The 24,764-nt window shown below is 37.3% G+C and overlaps 1 long non-coding RNA gene across 1 annotated transcript in view; it reads left to right on the top strand.

Moving 5' to 3' along the window:
* The window catches only part of LOC106635179 (uncharacterized), a 47,901-nt gene extending 26,547 nt beyond the window's left edge, over positions 1 to 21,354 (top strand). Inside the window, exons 3-4 of the long non-coding RNA XR_003028991.4 lie at positions 2,455 to 2,517; positions 21,227 to 21,354. This is a non-coding gene — a long non-coding RNA (uncharacterized LOC106635179). The remainder of the gene's footprint in view (positions 1 to 2,454; positions 2,518 to 21,226) is intronic.
* The last annotated feature ends 3,410 nt before the right edge of the window (positions 21,355 to 24,764 follow it).

Below are 24,764 nucleotides of genomic sequence, written 5' to 3'. Positions count from 1 at the left end.
CCTAAGTTCTATTCCTGGCCCACTTGTGATGAGCTGGGGTTGGTGGAGAATAGCCATCTAGATGATGCAGGGCAGGTGAGCTCTAAAATTGGGGCTTAGCCTACCCCTTACCTGTTGAAACCTGTGTTTCATTTGCTATCATGGAAGATAGCACAGGAAGTTAAGGAGAAGATACATTATAAAGATGAGTGTTATCTTGAGAATATTCATATGTGAAATTAACATTGATGTTTTTGAATGAATGGTAAGGGAATGGAGAGAACTGGCTGATGACCAGTAAGATAATGAAGCTGTGAGTTTCAAGCAGAGAGTGTTTAGCAGAAAAAAAAGTTATATTGGGCAACATTTTGCAGCTTATTTTGATAGTTTTTAAATTAGAGGAAATGCAGTAGATGTTATATGCGTAAATGTTAGCAACACATTTCAAACAGTGTTTGGAAATTTTACTAGTGAAATTTAAGATGGCTTGGAATTAGAAACAGTCACATGGTTTGCAATCTGCTTAAAAGACTGCAAATTGCAAATGGTATTGTTTAGTAGTTGGCTGAGAACCTTAACAGAGGTTGTAGAGTCTGAAAATTATCGCTGGCATCTCTAATTCTTAAGAAAAATGCCTTGGAATTTCAGGAGTTTCTAAGCAGTATATTTGTAAGAAAACAAAATAATTTCTGTCCTCTGGGGAATCTCAAAGGGCTGAGAGCTGACCTCTTAACAAAGTGGTAGGAGTGGACAGTGCTTTATGAAGACGGACATTTTATGTTCAGCTGTGGCAACCAGCCTGGCCCTAAGAGATGCTCTGTAGCAATTAATTCTCTTTGTGGTGGCTGATGGCTTCATACTCTCTGTGTTGTAGGGATTTAGAAAGGTTTTCCTATAAAATAGAGTTGTCTGTATTCCAAATCCTTGTGGGTTACTTTATGTAAATTATTCCATTTATTTTCTTGAATAACTTTTGGTATTGTTTGCGTGTTGTATTGATGTTATTTTCCATGATTAAAAACAACACAATTTCAGGCCAGGTGCAATGGCTCACACCTGTAATCCCAGCACTTTGGGAAGCTGAAGTGGGTGGATCACTTGAGGCCAGGAGTTTGAGACCAGCCTGAGCAACATGGTGAAACCCTGTTTCTGCAAAAAATACAAACAGCTGCGAGTAGTGACTACGCACCTGAAGTACCAGCTATTTGCAGGGCTAAAACAGGAGAATTGCTTAAGCCCAGGAATTTGAGGCTGCAGTGAGCCATGATCATGCCACCTAACTCCAGCCTGGGTGACAGACTCTGTCTCAAACCAAAAACAAACAAAAAAATTCTGAACCATTGATCAGAATTTGTCTGTTTTATTGTATTCCAGGGAAATTGTTTCCCACTTATTTTCTGCCTGTTTCCCCTGCTCCATCATTGATTTTTATCTATTCTTAGAGCAATCTTAAAGGATATATTGACCAAAAAAATTTCATAATCCCATCACTCTACCTCAGAAACATTCAGGGAGCTACTTTTTTTTTGAGTTATATTTGTTAACTTTGTTCGTGTGTAATTAGAGTCTACAGTTTTGTTTCTTGCTTTTTTTATTCTACTTAAAACCGTCAAGAACATTTCCTCCTGCAGCTACAAAGTCTGTCATCGTCATCTTTATCATCACCACATGGTTTTAAGATTAAATGATAATCTGAAAAGATGAAAGAGCAAATTTACTTAACTACTTTGTGGAAACTATCCTAAAATGCAGTAGAAAGGTCCTCATCCTTTTTCCCAAAGGCACATAGGTCTGTTGGTTTCTATTCAGAAGAGCGAGGCTACTTTCAGGAAGTGAGTTGGAGAAATACCAGGCGCACAGTCAGTTTACTGTCCAGCTCAGAGACAAGTTAAAAAAAAATTTTATTCCAAAAACAAATAAACTATTGCAGAAAAATTGGAGAGAAAAATCAGTTTTAATTTCACCATTGATACTACCATTGTATTATATCTCTTCACTTTTTTGTTTTATTAGTACACTCTCCTTCCCCAATTTGGTTTCTTTTCATTCCCTGTCTTTTGTTTTTTAAAAAAGTGGAATACATGAAAACATTCTTACTGTAAAATATTAAAATAATTATTAAGTGGATAGAAAACAATAAAGTTTGCCTTCTTTCTAGCACACTCATCTCCCTGCTCTAGGGATAAGTTACTGCTGTTTGGTGAGCATAATTCCTATTTTATTTCCATGTGGTTTCATATGTACTAGTATATTCATAGGACAATTATATATTGTCCTATGAATAGGATCATTTGTATATTATTGTGTATCTTGCTCTTCCAGTTTGCTGTATATCCTAGAGCTAGTTTCCTGTTAGTACTACATTATTCTCTTTTACAGCCATTTAGTAATCTATAGAAGGAATTATGTCAGAATTTAAGATTATTTCCTCTATTGATGGACATTTAAGTTTCTTTCTTTTTTTCCCTGTAACAGACAATGCTGCGATGAATACACCTGTGCATTCTTTTTTAGAACGAGTGTAAGGATTCCTATGTGGTAAGTCTGTTTAAAGAGAATTTCAGATTCACGTGTAGATGTGTTAAGTTTGAGCGATGTTGCCAAACTGTCTTGAAATTATACCCTCTGTAATAGTATATTGGGATATTTGTTTCCTTTTGTTCTTGTCAGTTTTCATACTATAAAACTTAAACATGTTTGACAATCTGACTGGAAATGGCTTTTTACTGTTTTAATTTACTTTTCTTTGCATTATGGTAGATATCTCTAACTGTCCTCTAGTATCGACCTTCTTCCTTTTAGTGGTTAAAGACTACATTTCCCAGCTGCCTTTGCAGCTGGCTGTGGTCATGTGACTTAGTTCAGGCCAATGGGATGAAAGCAAAGTGATGTATCGGCTTGCCTTGGTCTTCCCCTTTTCCTCTTTCCAGCAGCTGGAAAAGTGCTGACCAGAGCATTGTTGAAGGCCATACAGTAAGAATGGCAAAGCTTCCCTACCAGCCCAACTGACTGTTTTGTGGTGCAGAGCCCATCTATTACGTGAGAGAGAGCAATAAATATATATATATATTTTTTTTTCTAAGAGACTGGAGTCTCACTATGTTGCCCAGGCTGGCCTTGAACTCCTGGCCTAAAGCAATCCTCCCACCTCAGTCTTCCAAGTAGCTGGGACTACAAGTGTGTGCCACCATGCCCAGCTCTATAAACGTCTATTTTTATTGAGTCCCTATGTGAGATCATTTTCTTGTAGCAGCTTACATTCTGTACTAAATTATACATGCATTTTTTCAAATGTATTGGACATTTACACTTTTTCTTCCATGATTTGCTTGTTCAAACCATTTGCTTGTTTTCCAGTTAGGTTTTGCTTTTTACATATTTTAATGGGTATTCTTCAAATATTTTGGAAATTTCTCCATTGTTAAAATGTTATACTTTTTTTTTTCTGTTTGTCTTCAACTTTATGGTGTCTTTCCAGAGAGAACAGTTAAAATTTTTTTTAAAAAGTGAGGGTGTGTTAAATCTTATAGTTGATTAATTTTTTAAATGAAGGAAATGGTAAGATATTATAAGCAGTTGAAAGGATAATCCAACAGACATATTTATATATCAGAAATATTGAAATGAAAGTGCCAATAGAAAAATAACTGGCTTCCTGCACAATGGAAGAGGAAAATCAATGGAACTTTCACTGAATATAATTAATTTTCATGTTTATACAAGAATTATTTTGCATTAATATCAGTTATCTACAACTTACAGAGTTGTAAAGTAGCTCAAAGGCAATGATAGAGTTAGATTTAGATTACCTGCAAGAGTGTGCACTAAAAATGCATAGCTTTTTATTAGAGACAACAAGTCCTCTTTTCTGCCTATTCCAAAGTTCCTTACATTGTCACATTCTGGTTGATAGGTTACCTCCATCTCTGATTACTTACTGTATATTCGTGAATCTTTTCCTTTCCTCATGAGCTACAGATTGAGCATCTCTATCTTGTACTATTTTTGCCTCCCCATTTTCCCAAATATAGTATTAGAAGAAAAACTGGTGCTTCTTAACTGTAATACTTAGTGTAATTAACTTACCGAACCTGCAAGTTATTGGTCAACCACAATGACTGTTTGATTTTCATGACATGTTCCAACAACATGAATGTATGTTTTACTATGCATTTTTTTACTATGCATTCATAGTTAAAGAATGCCCTTGGAGGTCTGTGGAAAGTGAAATTTTAAATTTTCATGAAGCCAATTCTCTAAATCTTATGACATCTACATTTTATATGTTCTTAGAAAAAACTATTCTACTCTAGAATTATAATCTTTTTCTTTCCCCTAGTAGATTTTTTTCAAAAAATTGTCTTAATCCCTTTGGAGTTCATTTTGGAAAAGATGAAATAAGGGCTAATTTTATTTTACTTTTACAAATGGATATTTAGTGTAGCACTAGATACTGAATAGTTCATCCTTCACTGATTCGAAATGCCAACATTTTGTATAGTAACCACTCACATTTACACATGGATCTGTTTCTGGATATCTCTTCTAGTCCATTACTTATTTATCTTAGGTTGAGCCATCAATAGTCTGTTACTTAGATATTGTTACTTATGAAAAATTTCAAGCATACATAAAATAGAGAAAATAGTATCATAAATACAACATATCACTATCTCAGTTTCAGCAATTATCAATATTTCCTTACAATTGCTTACTCTATCCCTTTTCTCTCTCTCTAGTTGCTGCACTGTTTTAAAGCACATCTCAGACATCATACCATTTGACCCCTGAATACCTCCATATACAGCTCTGAAATAAAAAATTAAGGCATTTTCCTATATAAATGTAATACCATTATCACCTCTGAAAAATTAAGAGTAACTCCTTAATGTTATTGAAGTTCCTACCTACATTCAGGTTTCTCTGGTATAACACACTATTTTAAATATCTCTGTATCAACATATGATGCTTTTATACCTTGCAGGGCAAGTCTCCCTTGCATTATTCTTTTAAAAACATTTCATTGCTCTTCTCGCATATTATTTTCTGTGCCAGAAAATTATTTCCAATCACTCTGTCAAATTTCATAACAAGTTCTGTAGAAATTTTGCTTTGAATTACATTTAATTTATAACTTAATTTGTGGGAGCTTTACAGTATTGATTCAATTCATTCAGAAACGTAATGTCTCTCCATTTATTTAAGTCTTCTTTCATGGCTTCAGTAAGGAGTTAGAGTTCTTTTTCATAGGCAGGTTACATTTGCTTCTGTTTGCCTCCTCTGTGTTCTTCCATTTCTCTTGCTTTCTTTTGGATTGTATTAAAACTGTTTGGACTTCTATTTTAATTTATCTATTAACTTTCTAGCTATTCCTCTTTATATTACTTTTTATATTACTCTTTGTGTTACTTTTTAAATAGTTCCTCTAGGGCTTACAACATATTTCTTCAAATCTTCACAGTTGGAGTATTGTTCTACTACAACTAATGGAAGTTAGTATTGTACTACTTTATGTGAACCCCAAAATCTTGCAACTGTATAGATCCAATCATGCCTTCTCATCCATTATGCTATGTAGTTGTCATATGTGTTGCCTTTACATATGTTATGGATCACATGTCATGATTTTTAAAACCGTTTTTTGTAGTTGAAAAAAAAAGAGAAAAATATTATATTATATTTACCTAGATATATGCCATTTCCAATGCTTGTCACAATTCCTGAAAATCTAAATTTCCATTTCATCTGGAATCATTTTTTTCCTTTAGCATTTCTTATAATGTGATTCTGTTGGTTCTTAGTTTCTTTCTTTCTTTTGTTCTTTTTCTTTTCTTTTCTTTTTTTTTTTTGAGAAAGGGTTTTGCTCTGTTGGCCAGGCTGGAGTGCAGTGATGCAATCATGGCTCACTGGAGGCTTGAACTTCTGGGCTCAGGCAATCCTCCCACCTCAGCCTGCTGAGTAGCTGGGGCCACAGGTGTGTGCCACCATGCCCACCTTTTTTTAAAAAAAATTTTTGCAGAGACAGGGTCTCCCTGTGTTGCCTAGGTTGGTCTTGAACTTCTGGGCTCAAGCCACCCTTTTGCCTGGGCATCCCAAAGTGCTGGGATTACAGGTGTGAGCTACCGTGTCTGACTCTTATCTGAAAATATCTGTTTTTCGCTTTCATTCTTGACATGAAGAATATTATAGAATTCTTGGTTGATAGGTTTTTCTGAAACATTTTAAAGATATTGTTGCATTGTCTTTTGGCCTTTATGATTTATGATGTCAGCAGTCATTCAAATAATTGTTCAATGTTTATATGTGTCACTTGTATCTGGTCACTTTAAAAATTTTATCTTTTTTTTGGTTTGCAGAAGGTTGATTATGATCTTCCTAGGTGTGGATTTTTTATTCTTTTGGGGATGCATTGAGCTTCTCGAATATATAAATTTACTTCTTTTATCATATTAAGAAAATTTTGGTCATAGTTTCTTAAAATATTTTTTCTGCTCCATTCTCTCTCCTTCTTTTGTGCAACTCCAATTACATGGATGTTAAACCTTTTGATATAGTCCCACATATCACTAAGTCTCTGTTCATTAAAAAATGTTTTTCTCTGTGCTCTTCAGATTGTATAATTCTATTGATCTATTTTTAAGCTCATTGCTGCTTTTGTCAATCTTCCTCAATTTGCTGTAATTGTTTTCCAGATATTGTATTGTTCAGTTTTAGTATTTCCATTTGGGTTTTTTTTCTGTAGTTTTTATTTATCTGCTGAGATTTTCTATTTATCATTTATTGTGAGCACATTTTCCTTTATACCCTTAAGCATAATTATAATAGCTGTTTTAAAATCCTTCTCGCTAATTTAAACATCTGGGTCATCTTGGGGTTGTTTTGTATTTATCAACATTTTTCATGAGAGTGAGCCACATTTTCTGTTTATTTGGGTATCAAGTAATTTTTTATTGTCTATTGGGCATTATAAATGCTATGCTATGGAGATCTAGATTTTGTTATAGTCCTATGAAGAACCTTGATGTTGTTGTTTTAGCATGCAATGTATTTGGTTTGACTCAAATTATAAACATCGTGTCCTTGTGTCTTTGGTGACAGATTAAATTTCAGTTTAGTTCTTTTAGCCTTAGCTGGCTGCTGAAGTCTGTCCACATATGTGTGGTCCAGGGGTTAGGCAGGGATTTAAGTAGAGTTTATATACGAAAGTTAGTCACTACCTCTGTGACTCTCTCTTTTCTGGTATTACTGCCTCATTGTATAGTGGCTATATTTGTCCTGAACTCTGTCTTCTAGGTTTTCAAGTCAGAAAGACTGCAATTTTGATGTTTTAGTCACCCTAAATGGTATAGACTGAAGCCTGCTGTCAGGCTTGAAGCCATGAAAATGTGAAACTCACCCAGTGTCATTCCTATATTTTAACTGTCAACTCCGCTCCAAAATCTACCTGCTTTTGGTCTTTTCCCAGTGCCCTCAAGTATTTGTTTTTTTTCATATTTTTTCCAAAGGTTATTGTTTTACCTGTGGAAGGGTTGGTTCATTTAGAGCTTCCTTGGTCATTATCAGAAGCTGGAATTCCATATTTCTTGTTTGGTTAATTGCTAGGCTGCCATTCCTTCCCTTCCTTCCCTTCCTTCCCTTCCTTCCCTTCCTTCCATTTCCTTCCTTCCCTTCCTTCCTTTCTTTTAGGTTTGATAACCTTCTGAAGGGAATTTCCCCCCATACAATATTTTCCCACTGGTTTTTACTGATATAGAAAAAATATTAAATTTTGTTCATAATATTGTATCTGGCTACTGTGCTAAACCCTTTTATTAATTTTAATGATTCATTAATCTGTGCACTTTGGATTTTTCTAGAAAAGTGTCATAATATTTACAACTGAAGATGTTTGTCTTGTTCTTTCCACCATTTATGCTTTTAATTTTTTAATTTGTTATTCCATTGACTAGGACTTCTAATACAATGTTACCTCTAATACTTCACCATTAAGAAGGATGTTTGTGTAAAATTCTTGTAGATATTCATTCTTGAATGAAGCTTTCATTTTTAAATTCATAATTAGTTAAGATTATATTAGTTTTGATTTATGGGTATTGAAAAGTATCAAATACTTTTCCTTCATCTATTACAATTTTCATTTTTTCCTCATTAATCTATTAATATAGTCCTTGCATTCCTGGCATAAACCTCACTTGATTCTCATGGATTAATCATGAAATGCATTGTTGAATTTCATTTCACAACGTATTATTAGGGATTTTTGTTTCTATATTCATGAATAGAGTGGACCTACAGCCTAATTTGGGGGCTGTTCTTGTCTAGTCAAGTATAGGGTTATGTTAACTTCATAGTTTAAGTTCAAAAAATTTTCATCTATTTTTATATACTTTTATAGTTGATGTACCATGGCAATTATCTGTTTCTTAAAAATTTGGTAGAACTTGCCTGTAAAACCATTTGAGCCTGGAGTTATTTCTATTAATAAATCTCTGATGCTTCTTACGGTTGTTTATTCAGGTTATCTACCCCTTAATTGTGCTAATTCTAGTATACTTTATTTTCCTTGAAAATCATCAATTTCACCATCATCAAATTTATTGGTATAAAATTATATATAATAATATCTCGGCCAGGTGCGGTGGCTCATGCCTGTAATCCTAGCACTTTGGGAGGCTGAGGCGGGTGGATCACCTGAGGGTCAGGAGTTCTGGACCAGCCTGGCCAACATGGCAAAACCTCGTCTCTACTAAAAATACAAAAATTAGCCGGGCGTAGTGGTGGGTGCCTGTAATCCCAGCTACTTGGAAGGCTGAGGCAAGAGAATTGCTTGAACCCAGCGGGGTGGAGGTTGCAGTGAGCCGAGATTGTGCTACTTCACTCTAGCCTGGGCAAAAGAGTGAGACTCCATCTAAAAAAAATTAGATATAATAATATCTCATAAATTAAAAATTCTCCCCCAAATTTGTAATATACTTTCTCGTTTCTAATATTCTTTATTTTTGTTTTGTTTTCCTCTTTTTTTTCTAATTATATAAACTTATCAGAGTTTTGTCTGTTTTATTGGTCATTACAAAGAACCAGATTTGGATATTACTAAATAACTACTCTTTTTCTTTCATTTGTTTATTATTAAATTAATTTCTGTTTTTATCTTTAATAATTCTTTTCTTCTATTTTCATTGAATATTTTGGTTATTCTTATTTATAGCTTTTGGGTTATTTTTATCCTTTCTTGTTTTTTATTAATAAATTAATGTTTTAAATTTTCCTGCACTATTTTGTTTTCGTGTATAAATTTTGTGTGTTCTTAGTGTCACATATTTTAAAGTAATTTATAATTTGTTTTGATTGCTTCTTTATCTAGTTACTAAAAATACTGCTTAAAAATGTACACATGAATAAAAATACATGTATTCTTTAAATATCCTTGTTATTCATTTCTAAATCGATTGCATTTTGGACACAGTGAATGAAACCTTCATGATTTCTGCTTTTTATAATAGATTGAATAAGGTTTTAAAAGAAAGTAGTCTTCTGTTTTGGCAGTGTGATGCCTATAACTAATCAATAAAACTTATTGACTAATTATAATCTATATTGTTATCTCTTTTTGTTTACTTAGTCTGAGAGAAGTAGATGAAAACTATCCTATTATGGCACAGTGTGGTAACTCACACCTGTAATCTCAGCACTTTGGGAGGCTAAGGCAGGAGAATTGCTTGAGCTTAGGGGTTCAAGACCAGCCCGGGCAACATAGTGAGATCTGTCTCTGCAAAAATTTAAACAAAATTAGCCAGGCGTGGTTGGCTCACACCTGTGGTCCTAGCTACTCTGGAGGCTGAGGTGGGAGAATTACCTGAGCTAGGGAGGTTGAGGCTGCAGTTACAGTCTGGGTGATTTAGAAAGATCCTGTCTCAAAAAAAAAAAAAAAATCGATGTTGTAGCATGGATCAGGACTTCATTCCTTTTTTTTGGGTGAATAATATTCTACTGTGTGGGTATACTGTATTTTGTTTATCCATTCATTAGTTGATAGGCATCTGGGTTGTTTATACTTTTTTTTTTTTTTTTGAGACAGAGACTTGCTCTGTCGCCCAGGCTGGCATGTACTGGCGCGATCTCGGCTTGCTGCAACCTCCACCTCCTGGGTTCAAGCGATACTCCGCCTCAGCCTCCAGAGTACCTGGGACTACGGACACCCACAACCACACCTGGCTAATTTTTTTTGTATTTTTTAGTGGAGACGGGGTTTCACCATGTTGGCCAGGCTGGTCTCAAACTCCTGACCCCAGGTGATCCACCTGCCTCGGCCTCCCAAAGTGCTGGGATTACAGGTGTGAGCCATGGTGCACGGCCTGTTTATATTTTTTAACTACTAAGTAATGCTGCTGTGAACATTAGTGTACAAGTTTTTGTGTGAACATGTTTTCATTTCCATTTCACATATACCCAGGGGTGGAATTTCTGGGCCATCTGATAACTCTATGCGTAACTTTTTTTTTTTTTTTTTTTTTTTTGAGATAAGGTCTCACTTTGTCACCTAGGCTGGAGTGCAGTGGCATAAACATGACTCATTGCAGCCTTAGCCTCCTCTGCTCAAGTGCTTCTCCCACCTCAGCCTCCTGAGTAGCTGGGACTACAGGCATGCACAACCATGCTCAGCTAATTTTTAAAAACTTTTCTATAGAGATGTAGTCTCACCATGCTGCCCAGGCTGGTCTTGGACTCCTGGGCTCAAATGATCCTCCTGCCTTGGCCTCCCAAAGTGTATGCTTAACTTTGAGGAACTGCTAAACTGTTTTTTAAAGTGGCTGCACCATTTCACATTCTCATTAGCAGTTTATTAGAGTTCCAGATGTTTTCATATCCTTGATTTTCATTTTTTTGTTCTATCTTGTTTTTCCAGATTTTTTATTATAGCCATCCTAGTGGGTGTGGAGTGGTATCTTGCTGTGGTTTTGATTTGCATTTTCATAATGATTAATGATGTTGAACATCTTTTAATATGCTTATTGACCATTTGTATATCATCATTGGAGAAATTCTATTAAAATTCTTTACCAATTTTTCAATTCAGTTGTTTGTTTTTTAGAAGAGTTCTTTAGTTCTTTTTTTCAAATATTGTTTTAGCTATTCTGTGTCCCTTGCATTTCCATATGCATTTTAGTGTCAGCCTGTCAATTTCTACAATTTCTATAGCTAGGATTTTGACAAGAATTGCACTGAATATACAAATCAAGTTAGGGAATATTGCCATCATAACCAGATTAGTCTTCTGTGAACACAAACTGTCTTTCCATTTATTTAGGTCTTCTTTAATTTTTTTCAGTAATGTTTTGCTGTTTTCAGTGTATGAGTCTTGCTCTTTTTGTTTAATTTATTTCTAAGATTGTATTCTTTTTTTTTTTTTTTTTTGAGACGTAGTCTTGCTCTGTTGCCAGGCTGGAGTACAATGGTGTGACCTCGGCTCACTGCAATCTCCGCCTCCTGGGTTCAAGCGATTCTCCTGCCTCAGCCTCCCGAGTAGCTGGGATTACAGACCTGTGCCACCACACCCAGCTAATTTTGTATTTTTAGTAGAGATGAGATTTCACCATGTTGGTCAGGCTGGTCTTGAACTCCCGACCTCAGGAAATCCGCCCACCTCAGCCTCCCAAAGTGCTGGGATTACAGGCATGAGCCACCGCACCTGGCCGATTGTATTATTTTTAAAGCTATTGTAAATGTAATTGATTTTCATATGTTAAGCCAATCTTACGTTTCTATGATAAATCTCATTTGGTCATATTGTATAATTCTTTTTATATGTTGCTGGATTCAATTTGCTAGAATCATACTGAGGAGTTTTGCATCTATATTCGTAAGGAATTTTGATCTACAGTTTTATTTTTCGGTAATATCTTTGGTTTTGATACTAGGATAATACTAACCTCATAGAATAAGCTAAGAAGGGTTTCTTCTTTCTCCTTTTCCTTCCCACCCTCTCTCTCTCTTTTCTTTTCTTCTTTTATTCTTTCTTCTTTTTTCTTTCTTTCTTCTTTCTTTCTCCTTCCTTCCTTCCTTCCTTCTCTCCTTCTCTCCTCCTCCTCCCCCTCCATTTGTTTTTTTTTTTTTTGAGATGATGTCTTGCCATGTTGCATAGGCTGCTCTTGAGCTCCTGCCTCAAGCAATCCTCCTGCTTCAGTCTTCTAAAGCATTAGGATCACAGGTGTGAGCTATTGACTAAATTCAAGGTTATTATTGATTGGTAAGGACTTATTCCTGCCATTTTGTTAATTGTTTTCCAGTTGTTTTGTAGATCCTTCATTTTTCTTCCTTTCTTGTTGTTTACCTCTGTGCTTTGGTGTTTTTTTTCTGTGGTGTTGAGCTTTGTTTCCTTTTTCTTTCTCACTTTTGTATTTCTTTCTTTGTGGTTACCATGGGGTAACATAAAGAGTCTTATAATAGACTATTTTAAGCTGATAACGACCTAACTTTGGTTGCTTACAAATACTCTAGACATCCCCCCTTACCCTTACTTTTGTTGCCTTAATTTATATCTTTATCTATTGTGTGTTCTTTAGTCACTAATTGTAGTTGTTGCTCTTTTTGACCATTTTGGATTCAAACTTTCATACCAGAGAACTGAAAGATTTACATAGCACCATTATAGCATTAGGGCATTCTGAGTTTGATTATGAATTTACCTCTCCTGGTGAATTTTATATTTTCATGTGTTTTCATAATTGTAATTATCATCCTTCGTTTCCAGTTGTAGCACTTTCTTAAGCATTTCTTTTAAGTTCAGTCTACTTGTTATGAATTCCCTCTGCTTTTGCTTGTCTGGGAAATACTTAATTTTTCCTTCATTTCAGAAGGATAGTTTTGCTGTATACAGTAATCTTGGTTGGTGGGCTTCTTTCTATTTTTCTTTTCTTTTTTTTCTTAGGGTCTCACTCTGTCACCAGGCTGGAGTGCAGTGGTGCAATCTTGGCTCACTGCAACCTCTGCCTCCTGGGTTCAAGTGATTCTCCCACCTTAGCCCTAGTAGCTGGGACTACAGGTGTGCACCACCACACTTGGCTAATTTTTGTATTTTTTGTAGAGATGGTGGTTTTATCATGTTGCCCCAGCTAGTCTCAAATTCCTGGCCTCAGCCTGCCTCGGCCTTCCAAAGTGCTGGGATTATAGGTGTGAGCCACTGCGCCTGGCTGACAGTTTTTTTTTTTCTTTGAGCACTTTGAAACATTCTCTCCTGGCCTGCAAGGTTTCTGCTGAGAAGTCTGCTGATAGTCTAATGAGATGCTTTTCTCTCATAGCTTTTAGAATTTCCTCCTTGTGACTTTTTTTTTTTTTTTTTTGAGTTTAGAAGCAGAGGTTTAATAGGCAGAAGAAAGAGAAAGGAGAACAGCTTTCTCTCTACTGAAACAGAGGGGCTTCCAAGAAGAAAAGGCCAGCCAGTGGCAGAATTCACTGGATTTTGTAGGCAGGCTTGAAGGGGCAGTGTCTGATTTATGTAGGGCCCATAGATTATTTCCCTGAACTGTAAAACTTCCTGCACATTGCATACACAAGGAGGATAGGAGACATGGTGGTTGCTTACAGGAAAGGAGGAAATTATGATAGGAAAGTTGGAGATCCTGTGGCTGACACAGCATTGGTTGGTCAGAGGCTGGGGTCAGTCCAGAAGTCTTTGGATAACACCAGCGGGTAGCCCCAGCCAGAAATCCTCAGTTGCTCCAGGACCTCTTCCAGCCCCATGTGACGGCTATGTCCTCCATGAAATGAAGCTGGTTCAAACATGGCCAATATGCCCAGCAACTTGTGGGTACTGGGGGATTCTCCATGTTCTCCCCAGCAAGCCTCACATCCAAGTCTTTAAGAATGGAAGCCATGCTAATTGTATTCTTAAATGGCTGAAGGATGCCCGTTGTTGATTTGATTTGGTTTAAAATGGAGGCCGAGAGCCCTAAAATGAAAAGACAGAGTTGGAGTTCTGTCCTCTTCTTACCGTTTTCATGAATGTTGTACCTTAGGATCCTGGATAATTCCCCCATTATGAAGCAGCTTTGTCATCTGGGGTAAATACCCAGGGTTCATCTTCTCATGCCAAGAAAATTTGGGACACAGACATACACGAGGAGTTTAGGAGCGGAGGTTTAATAGGAAGAAGAAAGAGAAAGGAGAACAACTCTCTCTCTAGTGAGAGAGAGGGATTTCTGAGAGGAAAAGGTCCCGCTTTGTGACTTTTGACAGTTTGATTATAATGTGCCTTGGAGAAGATCTTTTTGGGCTGAATCTAACTGGTGTCTTTGAGCTTCCTGGCTGTGGATATCCATATCTCTTCCAAGACTTGGGAAGTTTTTAGCTATTATTTTGTTAAATAGGTTTTCTGTGCCTTAATCTTTTCTCCTTCTGACACCTCTATAATGTGAATATTTATATGCTTAATGGTGTCCTATAACTCCCATAGGGTTTCTTATTCTTTTTATTGTTCTTTTTTTTCCCTCTCTCTCCCTGGGTTGTTTTAAGAGACCTGTTTTCAAGTTCAGAAATTCTTATTTTCTGCCTGATCTAGTCTGTTGTTGAAGCTCTCAATTGTATTTTTTATTTCATTCATTGAGTTCTTCAGGTCCAAGATTTCTTTCTTTTTTTTTTTTTTTTAATGATAACTCTCCCTTTGTTGAATTTCTTATTCAGATCATGAATTGCTTTCCTGATTTTATTGAGTTGTCTGTATACTATTGTACCTTACTGATATTCCTTAAGATCATTATTTTGAATCCCTTTTTAGGTATTTTGTAAATATCCATTTCTTCAAGGTGTGTTACTGGAAACTTATATTGTTCTTTTGGGTTTTTTATGTTTCTTGTGTTCCTATGTTGATATCTGTGCATCTAGTGGAACAGTTGCTTTTTCCAATTCTCTAGACTTACTTTTACAGGGAGAGGCTTTCCTGTAGATGGGTTCTAGGGTGTTGATTGGGCATTGTGTTAGCTTTGGCTCTGGGTGGACTCAGTATTGTGGTCTCTGTGTGTTTTTTTTTTCAGCTGTAATCTCACCAGTAATGTCTCTGATTGCCTCAGTGGCCTAAACTGCAGAAGTTTGTGATGGCAGTGGCATGGTTTTGCTGGAGGGTGGGGAGTCTGGGCAGGTTTTAGGTCAGGCATGTTTGGGCATGGTGGGCCAGCAGACTATGTGGTGGGCTTTCTAGTGGGGGCTTTTCATGCTGCCAGCCTTTCTGTCAAGCTGGGCACATACAGGTATAGCAGTCTAACCAGCTATGCAGTGGGCTCTCTGGGAAGGTAGGACCACTGCTATACTGGCTGTACAGCTGGGCATGAGTGCATGCTAGTGTGGCAGGCTGGTTGGTCTCTCTGTGAGGTTGGGCTGCTGCTTTGCTGGCTGTCAGGCTTTGCATGGGTATGTGCAGGCACAGCAGGTTTGCCAGCTGTGCAGCACAACTCTGTGCAGGTGTGACAGGCTGGCTGCCTGATCAGTGGCATTCCTACTATACAGGTTCACCTGTTCCCTGGAATTGGGGTGGCAAGGAGTGCTCTGTGGGTTTGACCACCAGAGTCTCCATCATTCCATTGGTTCTAGGCTCCATGCAGCTGTGGTTATGGTGTCACAGTCACCTATGTGAACATGTTGGAATGATAACAGGGTCTCATGGATGGAGAAAGGCAGTGGCCACCAGCCCCTAGGGCAGGATGCACTCTAGCAGTGTGTCCAGCTTGAAGATGGCACCATGTCATAGCAGCTCAGGTTGTGGGGATAGGTAGTGCCCAACTTGGGCTCTTCCTCCAGGGCAGTGCAGCCACAGAAACTTCCAGAACTCCCCAAACTGGATTCAGGGCCTGTGAGGACTGAGAGACTCTTTTCTAGCAAGAATTGCTGGTGTCTGTAGTGGCTATGAGGACCACTAGGGATCTCCAACTTACCTTCTCCCTGTAAGAAAAAGTACCCCCTGACTCCTAGCCAATCCTGGTGGGGAAGGCAGTGCTACAGATGCAGGGTGTGCCACTCCTCTCTCTATGATGCTATCCTGGGCTTCCATGCTCCATGGGGTTTTCCTATCCTTAGGTGCTGTTCCAGCATACTTCCTTAGTGACTCCAGTTGTTTATTCATTGTTTTGGTCCCTTTTTGTCAGGGAGAAAAAGTCCCAGGCAACTCTAGCCAACCATCTTGCTGACATCAGTGGTATAATGACCATATCTTCTTGATGGATTGACTCTTTTATTATTTTAAAATGTCCTTTTTTGCCCCTAGTAACAATTTTTGTCTTAAAGTTTGTTTTGTGTAATATGAGTATAGCCACTCCAGTTTTCTTTCGATTATCATTTGTTCTATTTGTGTCTCTGAATTCAAAATATGTCTCTTGTAAATTACATATGGATAGATCATATTTTTATCCATTCTGATGATCTCTGTGTTTTGATTGGCATGTTTAATCCATTTGCATATAATATAATTGATAAAACACTATTTACATCTACCTCTTTGCCTTTACTTCTTTCTTTCTTTCTTTCTTTCTTTTTTTTCTTTTTTTTGAGATGGAGTCTCACTCTGTCGCCCAGGCTGGAGTGCAATGGCAAAATCTCGGCTCACTGTGACCTCCACCTCCCAGGTTCAAGTAATTCTCCTGTGTCAGCCTCCCAAGTACCTGGGATTACAGGCACTTGCCATCATACCTGGCTAATTTTTATATTTTTCAACAGGGTTTCACCCTGTTGGCCAGGCTGGTCTTGGCCATTATTTCTTTGTATATTCTTTCTGTCTGTTTCTCTTCCTTCTTCTCAGATTCCCAGTATGTGTGTGTTGATATGCTTGATGATTTCCCTTATGTCCCTGAGGCTTGTTTAGTTTTATTTATTGCCTTTTCTTTCTGTTCTTCAGACTGAATAACCTCAGTTGAACTATCTTCAAGTTTGCTGATTCCGTCTTCTGTATGCTCATATGTGCTGTTTAACCTCTTTAGTGAAATTTTCAATTCAGTTGTATTTTCTTTCTTTGTTTTTTGAGACGGAGTCTTGCTCTGTCATCCAGGTTGGAGTGCAGTGGTGTGATCTTGGCTCACTGCAACCTCTGCCTCCCAGGTTCAAGTTATTCTCCTGCCTCAGTCATCCAAGTAGCTGGAACTACAGGCACCTGCCACCACTGTCAGCTAATTTTTGTATTTTTAGTAGAGATGGGGTTTTACCATGTTGGCCAGGCTGGTCTTGAACTAGCCTCAAGTGATCTGCCCGCCTTGGCCTCCCAAAGTGCTGGTATTACAGGTGTGAGCCACCGCACCTGGTCCAGTTGTATTTTCTTAACCTTAGAATTTCTGGTTGTTCCATTTTATAATTTCTATCAATTTATTCATATTGTCTATACAGTGAGATATTATTCTCATATTTTCCTTTAGTTCTTTACCCATGGATTACTTTTTTTTTGAACATATCTAAAATAGTGATTTTAATGTCTTTGTCTAGTAAGTCCAACATCTGGCTTCCACAAAGGTAGTTTCTGTTACCTGCTTTTTTCTTGTATGTAGGCTTTCTTTCTTTTTGCATATTTTAAAATTTTAATTGAAACAGAACACCATATAATATTAGGTGTCATCTCTGGGAATCAGATTCTTTCTTCCCCCTCCCCACTCCATGATTTGCTGTCCTTGCTGTTTGTTGTTATTATTGTTTTCTTTTGATAGCAACTTTTTTGAGGTAATTCTATAATGTCTTTATTCATCATGTGTGCTCACTGATGTCTCTGCTCAGTTAACTTAGACATCAGCTAATGATTACACAGAGGTTTCCTCAAATGACTAGAACAAATAAGTCTCCCATTCTGTGCTAAGAGGCTCTGTATGCATATTGAGGCATGCCTTTAACACTCAGCCAGGGATGACAACTCTTGCTTAGTGTTCACTTACTGTTTGTGTAGGGCCTCAAGTTCGGCCAGAGGTGATAGCCTAGGGCTTTCTCAGATCTTTCCTGAGCATACCCACAGCCCTCTACATGCACATGTTTTTCTAGACTACTGTAAGTTGGAGTTTTAAAAAAATCCCCATGGATATCTCATTTCTCAGATTTACCCTTTAAACATTTTGGTTGGAATATTGTTTGTCCCAGCTGTTAGCCACCACGCAGGCAGCCACAATGTTAAATAGTCACTGCTGTTTGTTTCTGACAAATTCTCCTGGAGAAGAGGCTGTTTACACTGGGCTAACCCTGATCTGGGTCAAATAAGATAAGTCTTGTGAATAGGGTCTTCCAGGGAATGACCAGACAGGTTAAGTAATGATAATTCTCTGGAAGCATGGCCTTGAATGAGCTCCAAGCTGGTTCTGCCTCCCACATAACCACCTTCCTTCCTGCACCCCACTTCCTGCCCAACCCCAGGGCGTCTGGCTGCCAGGCTGCTGGTTTCATATTTTCAAGGCTACTGCTGAGCTGAGGAGGGTCATGGAAAAGGCAAGTTAAAACTCCACAAAACTCCCTGTTCTTACCAAGTTTCAGCCAATTTTCTTGAATAAATGCTCCTGGATTGCTGTAAGCCTTTCATTAATTTTAGAGTTCTGAAAAAGTCGATTCTGACAATTTTTGCCATTGTTTTAGTTGATTTTATGGAGGAGAGAATGTTCAGAACTCCTTACTCCTCCATTTGTACTGATGTCACCCTGAATACCTTTAAATTTTAGCACATGGTATCTCCTCTGTATGACCACAATTAATCAGTATTTCTCTCTTCCTCTTATTCAGAATAATGGATAAACTAGGTATGATTTTACTTTCTCCTTCCCCAGGTCTCTGCTACTTTCCTTGCTGAAACTATTTGGGATTTTTGTTTCTTCTAGATTCTATCAATAAAACAACAATTATTTAGGCTTAGCTGCATGTTTTACCAATTTATATGGATATAATAGTTTCTTGTATCCCATGTCTTTTTATTTGCTCAAGTACATTTTCTAGCATTAATTTCAGTGAGAGTTTATGGCCAAAGAAATATTCTAAGTCCTGCAGTCTGAACATGTTTTTATTTTGTCATAATACTTAAATAGTTGATTGCATATAGAATTTAGGTTCAAAATTATTTTGTCTTAGAATATTGAAATTATTTCTACAGTGTCTTCTTTTTAATATATTTTTGTAAATAATTTCAAACACAAGAAATAGCTATAGCAGTGTAAAGATCTCCTGTATATCCTTCATCCAGATTTGTCCCTCTTTGTCTTATTTCCCACATTTGTTTTCTTATTTTCTTTTTCAGTTTTTTCAACTTATCTTTTTATCTTTTTCAATTAAAATTTTTTTTTCCTGAATGATTTGAGAGCAAGTTGTAGACATCTTTCTCCTTTACAGCTAGATACTTTGGTGTGTATTTTCTAAGGACAAGAATATTCACTTATATATTTCAGTATGTATTTTCTAAGGACAAGAATATTCACTTATATATTTCAGTATGTATTTTCTAAGGACAAGAATATTCACTTATATATTTCAGTGTGCACTTTCTAAGCACAAGAATATTCACTTATATAATGTCACACCATATTCAAACGTTGCCAATTGCTCTATAATGAACTTTTTGTCCATTTTTTTTCTGGCCCTGAATGTATTTTCCATGTCTCTTTAATCTTTACTCTTTGTTATTCTGGATCAGTTCCTCATTGTTCTTTGTCTTTCATGACACTGATATTTTTGAAAAGTACAGGCCAATGTTTTTGCTGAATCTCTCTCCATTACATTGTATTTTTATATCCATTGTTGCCAGTGAGAATGTGGAGGTAGAGGGGCTGAACAAGAATGTATTTAAGTCAGCATAACCCATCCTCACTCTTCAAAAGCCAGGGAGATAAACAATCTATTTGGGGAATATCCAGTACCTAAACTCCTGAAGACCTGTTCAAGCTCAGAATCCTTGGAGATGCCATTTAATAGCTTGTTTTTGGGAATTTACTACTTTCTCAAATGAGGCATGAGTTAGGAAAGAGATCTCTATGTGATTGGAGTTATCCAAACCAATCTCTTTCCAATTCCCACATTAAAATCTTACTTCCGAGAGGGTACACTGCCGTTTTCCAATCACACATACAGGCTGTTAACAGCTACTATAGTCGCAATATATTAAAGACACCAATGGCCACAATATGTCACCAGCTATCACTGTAAACCGTGATAGAATAAAAAAAGATTTAGAATTCAATGTCTTCACTTTTATGAAGAAGAGGCCGTGGGAGATGAAGGGCTGGTGAAGGCACATAACTTGTTAGTGCCACAGCCACATGACTTCTTTGGGTCACAGCCACATCTTGAATTAATATTCTGATTTATTATTTTAACGTGAAAAGATCCAGCAATGCTAAGGAAATCACTGTATCCTTAGCAATGGCAAGAGTATAATGACCACATTAATTAATACTGAAAAAGTGGGGAGGGAGACATAGTTCATGTCTCCAGGACTAAGATACTATGATTCTGCCAGCCCAATTAAAAAGAGTGGGTGGATGATAAGCATGAAGTATCATTGGATGGGCCTCTGTGAGGTCAGGAGGAAGACTGCATGGGGGTGTATGAGGTCAGGAGGGAGACTGCAATTTATTATTCTAAGAGCATCTTAGCTGTTGGCACATTGAATTAAGAGGCCAGTGACAAAGATGTTCTTCCCAGTCAGCGGCCACAAATGTGAAGGTTTAGTGGGCTTTAATTCAGAGGAAAGACTCTAGCCATATAAACATAGAGATTTATTACTCACCCAGTGATGACTGCTGTGAAATCCGGGGTCAACATCCTTCACTACATCTGCTTTTGATCAGCTCTGCAGAGTTAGTATTTATGTCAAGAGTTCTTAGCCCCAAGCTAAGTGGGGGTGGGGTATGAGGTGGAGACAGTGAATAGACAGAGGAAAACGGCTCAGAGAATTCAGAGGTCAGAAGCTTAACACTCAAATACAGGGCTCCATCAATATCTGCCCAGGGGTTTTTCTGATTACACGTTTACCAGCCTAATATATAAGTTGAAAAGGATGATGTGTTTTAATGTCTGTGAAATAAGTCTAGGTATTAAATAAGGCAGAGCATTGCTTTACAATTGTAGGAAAAAAATTCTATGCTTTAATGGAAAATGATGCCACATCTATAGCATATCCTTCTGGGGTATCAGGTTCTATACTATTCATTGTCTTTGAGCTATTTTGCAGCCCTTTCTAACTTGTAGGTAACTGATAGTTATATAAATTATATACTGTCCAATAGTGATAATTGACTTTGTTTCCATTTGCAGTTCATCTCAACCTTCCTTTACTGCATATAATTTGTGCTTGTTTGATTTTTCCTTTGGACCGGTGAAAACATCTGTCTGGTTCCCTCATCATATGAGTCAAATAAAATCTTTAACATGTGTTCATTTTTATATCAGTGTAAGAGTATGATTTTACCTTTTCCTGAACATTATCTTTTAGCAAAAATCCTTCCAAATCCTGATTGTTTGTGGAAAGATTCAGCCACTTGTTTTTCCTGTCTTTCCGAGATTTGCTTACCCAGATCAATTTTCTGAAGACTTTTAAACTAGAACTTTTAAACATCAGTCATTTAAAACAAAACACAGCTGAAATTTTTTCTAATGCCATTTTCTGAATTGTCGGGTTAATTAATTGGAAATCACAGGACTGGGTATCTAAGATAACTTCCTGTTTTACCAATCCTGCATCAAGGATCTGATAGAAGTTCAGGGCTGGCAGTGAGACAGGAAAAGCCAGGAAAGAGAAAGTGGAGAAGGTGCTTTTAAATGCTCAGTGCTAGCATTTCACAGAAGGAAGGGCTCATGATCATGCTTAATGGAAGACTCAGACCTGGAACCCACTTCTTCAGGGACTTCTCAGTCCCATCCTGCTTCTCAGAAAAGGAGGAGAGATGGAAGCTTTTACTTTTATGACACAATTGTCCTCATCCACAGCCAAGATCCCCAAACTGTACAGTGCAATGCCTGTATTTCTGATGGTCTCAGGGGAAGATGGAGGGCCTGTAAGTGGCTGAGAGATGAAAGCACAAGTTCCCCTCCACCTGCCTTCCATGTCCTTCATCCTGAGCTGCAGGTGGAGCAGGTGGAACCACAGCTGCTGAGAAGGACTATATTGTCTCTTTATCCCTAGCTGTTTTTCTCATGAGCTGGAGGGCCCATGATTTTGAATGACCCTGGATGAGTCACATAAATTCCCAGTCTTTCATCTGTAAGATGCGAGGGGTGCAGATGATCTTTAAGGCTTCTTTCTACTCTGACATGGCAAGAATCCACGGTCAATCCTTTTGGTCTGTTAAAGCGTGAAGTAAGCTGCTAGTCATTGTGGCTTTCCTTTGAGTTGAATTGGTTCAGTTTGGTCATTTACAAAGGAAAAGAAGGCACTTCTCAGTGTGATGTATTTGTATATGTGAGTTCCATGGATCCAAAGTAGAGTTTGCCTGGGACATTCCTTGGGATTCCTTCCCCCCTTTGGATGGATTGCCAATTCCACATCATTTGATTACATTTCTGCCTCCGGAAAAGACTTCATCATGGAATGTTAGGCACTGATGAAGAAATTTTGGTCAAACCAAGAACATTCAGACTTAAGAATTTTGTTAAAAATTGTTGAAACTTATTTCTTCCCCAGTGCTCTTAAAGGTCATAAGATCATTATGATTATTAATTATGGGCCTTTAGAAATACCAGTAGAAGTTAACTTGACATTCAATTTCCATTTGGTTTTGTCCCAAAATAGAATTCAAGCAAAATACAATAAACAAATTTCCTATATATAAAATTTTCATCCCTCAACCAATGGACGCAATGACAATTAAGGGTTAGTAATTCCATGCCTTTGAGTACACCTTTTTACTTTCAAAGCATTTTGCATCTATTACCTTATTGAGTTTTAAAACAACGTTGGCAGCTGTTTTCAGTTTTAGATGAAGCTCCAAGAGGTTAACTGACTTAGTCAGGGCCCCACATCTGTTAATGAAAAAGTCAGAGCTAAAACCCACTCTCCTGACCCTTCATCTTTTCCTCTTATATGGCACCATCTTACTTCCATTAGTTAGGAATGAAGTTTCTCTTTAATCATGAAACTCTTTCCCTTCTGAAGGACAGTAAAGGTATATAATTTCTAAAAAAAGAAAAAAAAGAACAAGATATAGATGATTTGTAATTTATTACTTGGATCAACTTCCATTTTAGAAAAGACAGAAACAAAAAATATAGTTAATATTTACATTTTTTACAATGAAAAGTATTTACATCATAGAGAAGAAGTATAAAATGGCATATAAAACTCTAGGACAACACAAATAGCAAGGACTACAATTTCAGCAAAAAATTATCTGTCCATTTTTTTTCCTTATAAGTTGAAGTGTGTCAGGCTAACTGTTGTCTAACCATTTTGCTAATTTAGCCAGTTCCTGCTTCATCTTTTTCATTTGATGGCTTTTTCAAAAGAGCCTTTATTTAGTGCAATTAGTAATTGGTCTTCCCACATCACTCTTTTGGGTTCACCTTTGATCTTTAGGATACCTATTACATTACTGTGGTTCAAGTCATTGGCCCCTGTGGTTCCCAGCGGGTAGGACCTCTTACTTAAAAGAGCAGTTGTGTTCATTTGCTAAAATCCTCCACATCTGGACAGTAGCAAAGCTACATTTCAAAGAATAGGCTGTTTTGTTCAGCTAAGTCTTTCCATACAGAATAGTTGTGTTGCATTCAAAGTCTAGCCCTGTATTTTATAGGACCAAGGCCCAGAAAGCCTGTCATTGCACCCGTGACAGAACTGGAACCAGAACCTAGGTCTTCTGTCTCCCCATGCAGGGACCTCACCCTGGTGTCACACTGCCCAGGATGGATGTGTTCAGGTTAGGGAGAAAGGTCTCTTCTGAACTGAGACCACACTGCCTGTCTCTGTGTGTGCTGCCTCACTGGTGAGCAGGGTCTGGGTCAACAAATATTTCTAGAATTCCAGGTTGAAGTCTACCTGGAGGTGGAGAAGTAGGAAGCAAGAAGTTTTAAACAGATATGGCTATGGGCTAGCTGGATAGTCTGTCCCCCACTGCCAAAACACTTGAGGAGCCGTTTGTGAAGCTGTCTGCTCAGTAGGTTCTTAGCAAACCCTGGCCACTTGGGCTGTTTTTCTTGCTATTCACTCTCAGCCTGGAAGTTAGCAAAATGGAGAGAAGATGCCACCGTCAAGGGAAATATCTATCTTTGATGTGGTATATTCAGGCATTGGCAAACCGAATCGCAGGCAATTAAAAATTAAAGTCAGAAATGGAAAGGACAGAGTAGTTCAGCAGAGAAACAAGTTTTGTTGAAATAGCACCTGTTAATTGGAAGAAAACCATATAGATAGCATTTAAGAGGACCAAATTTTAAGGTCAATATCTGTCTATCAGAGAGCTTACAGCTTAATTTAAGCACAGCACTTTCCTATGTCTACGTACACAAATAGCTAACATACTTTCAAAATATCCAAGGTGATTAAAAAAATAGAGTGCACCAGAAAAAAAAAATCCAACATTAAGAATGATAACAGAATCATGGTGATAATGATCACAATAAAAGTAGAGACAGAACTTGAAACACCAAAGTATGTCAAAAAGTATTTACATATATGAAGTTAGAAACAGCACAACATATATAAAGTGGGTGCGAAGATTTAAACATTTCTGAATTATCTGAAGACTATGAGAAGGAAGAGAAACTCTGTTCTATAATTAATTATGGAGATAAAATACTGTACATTTAAATATTGTACACCAAATAACAAGAAAAAAGTTTAAACAAAAGAGCTAAAGTA

This window comes from Pan paniscus, chromosome 8, assembly GCF_029289425.2.
Source record: "Pan paniscus chromosome 8, NHGRI_mPanPan1-v2.0_pri, whole genome shotgun sequence".
Classification (NCBI taxonomy): Eukaryota; Metazoa; Chordata; class Mammalia; order Primates; family Hominidae; genus Pan; species Pan paniscus.
Note: the sequence above shows the minus strand (reverse complement) of the source record. Positions and strands in the feature narration are given on the sequence as shown.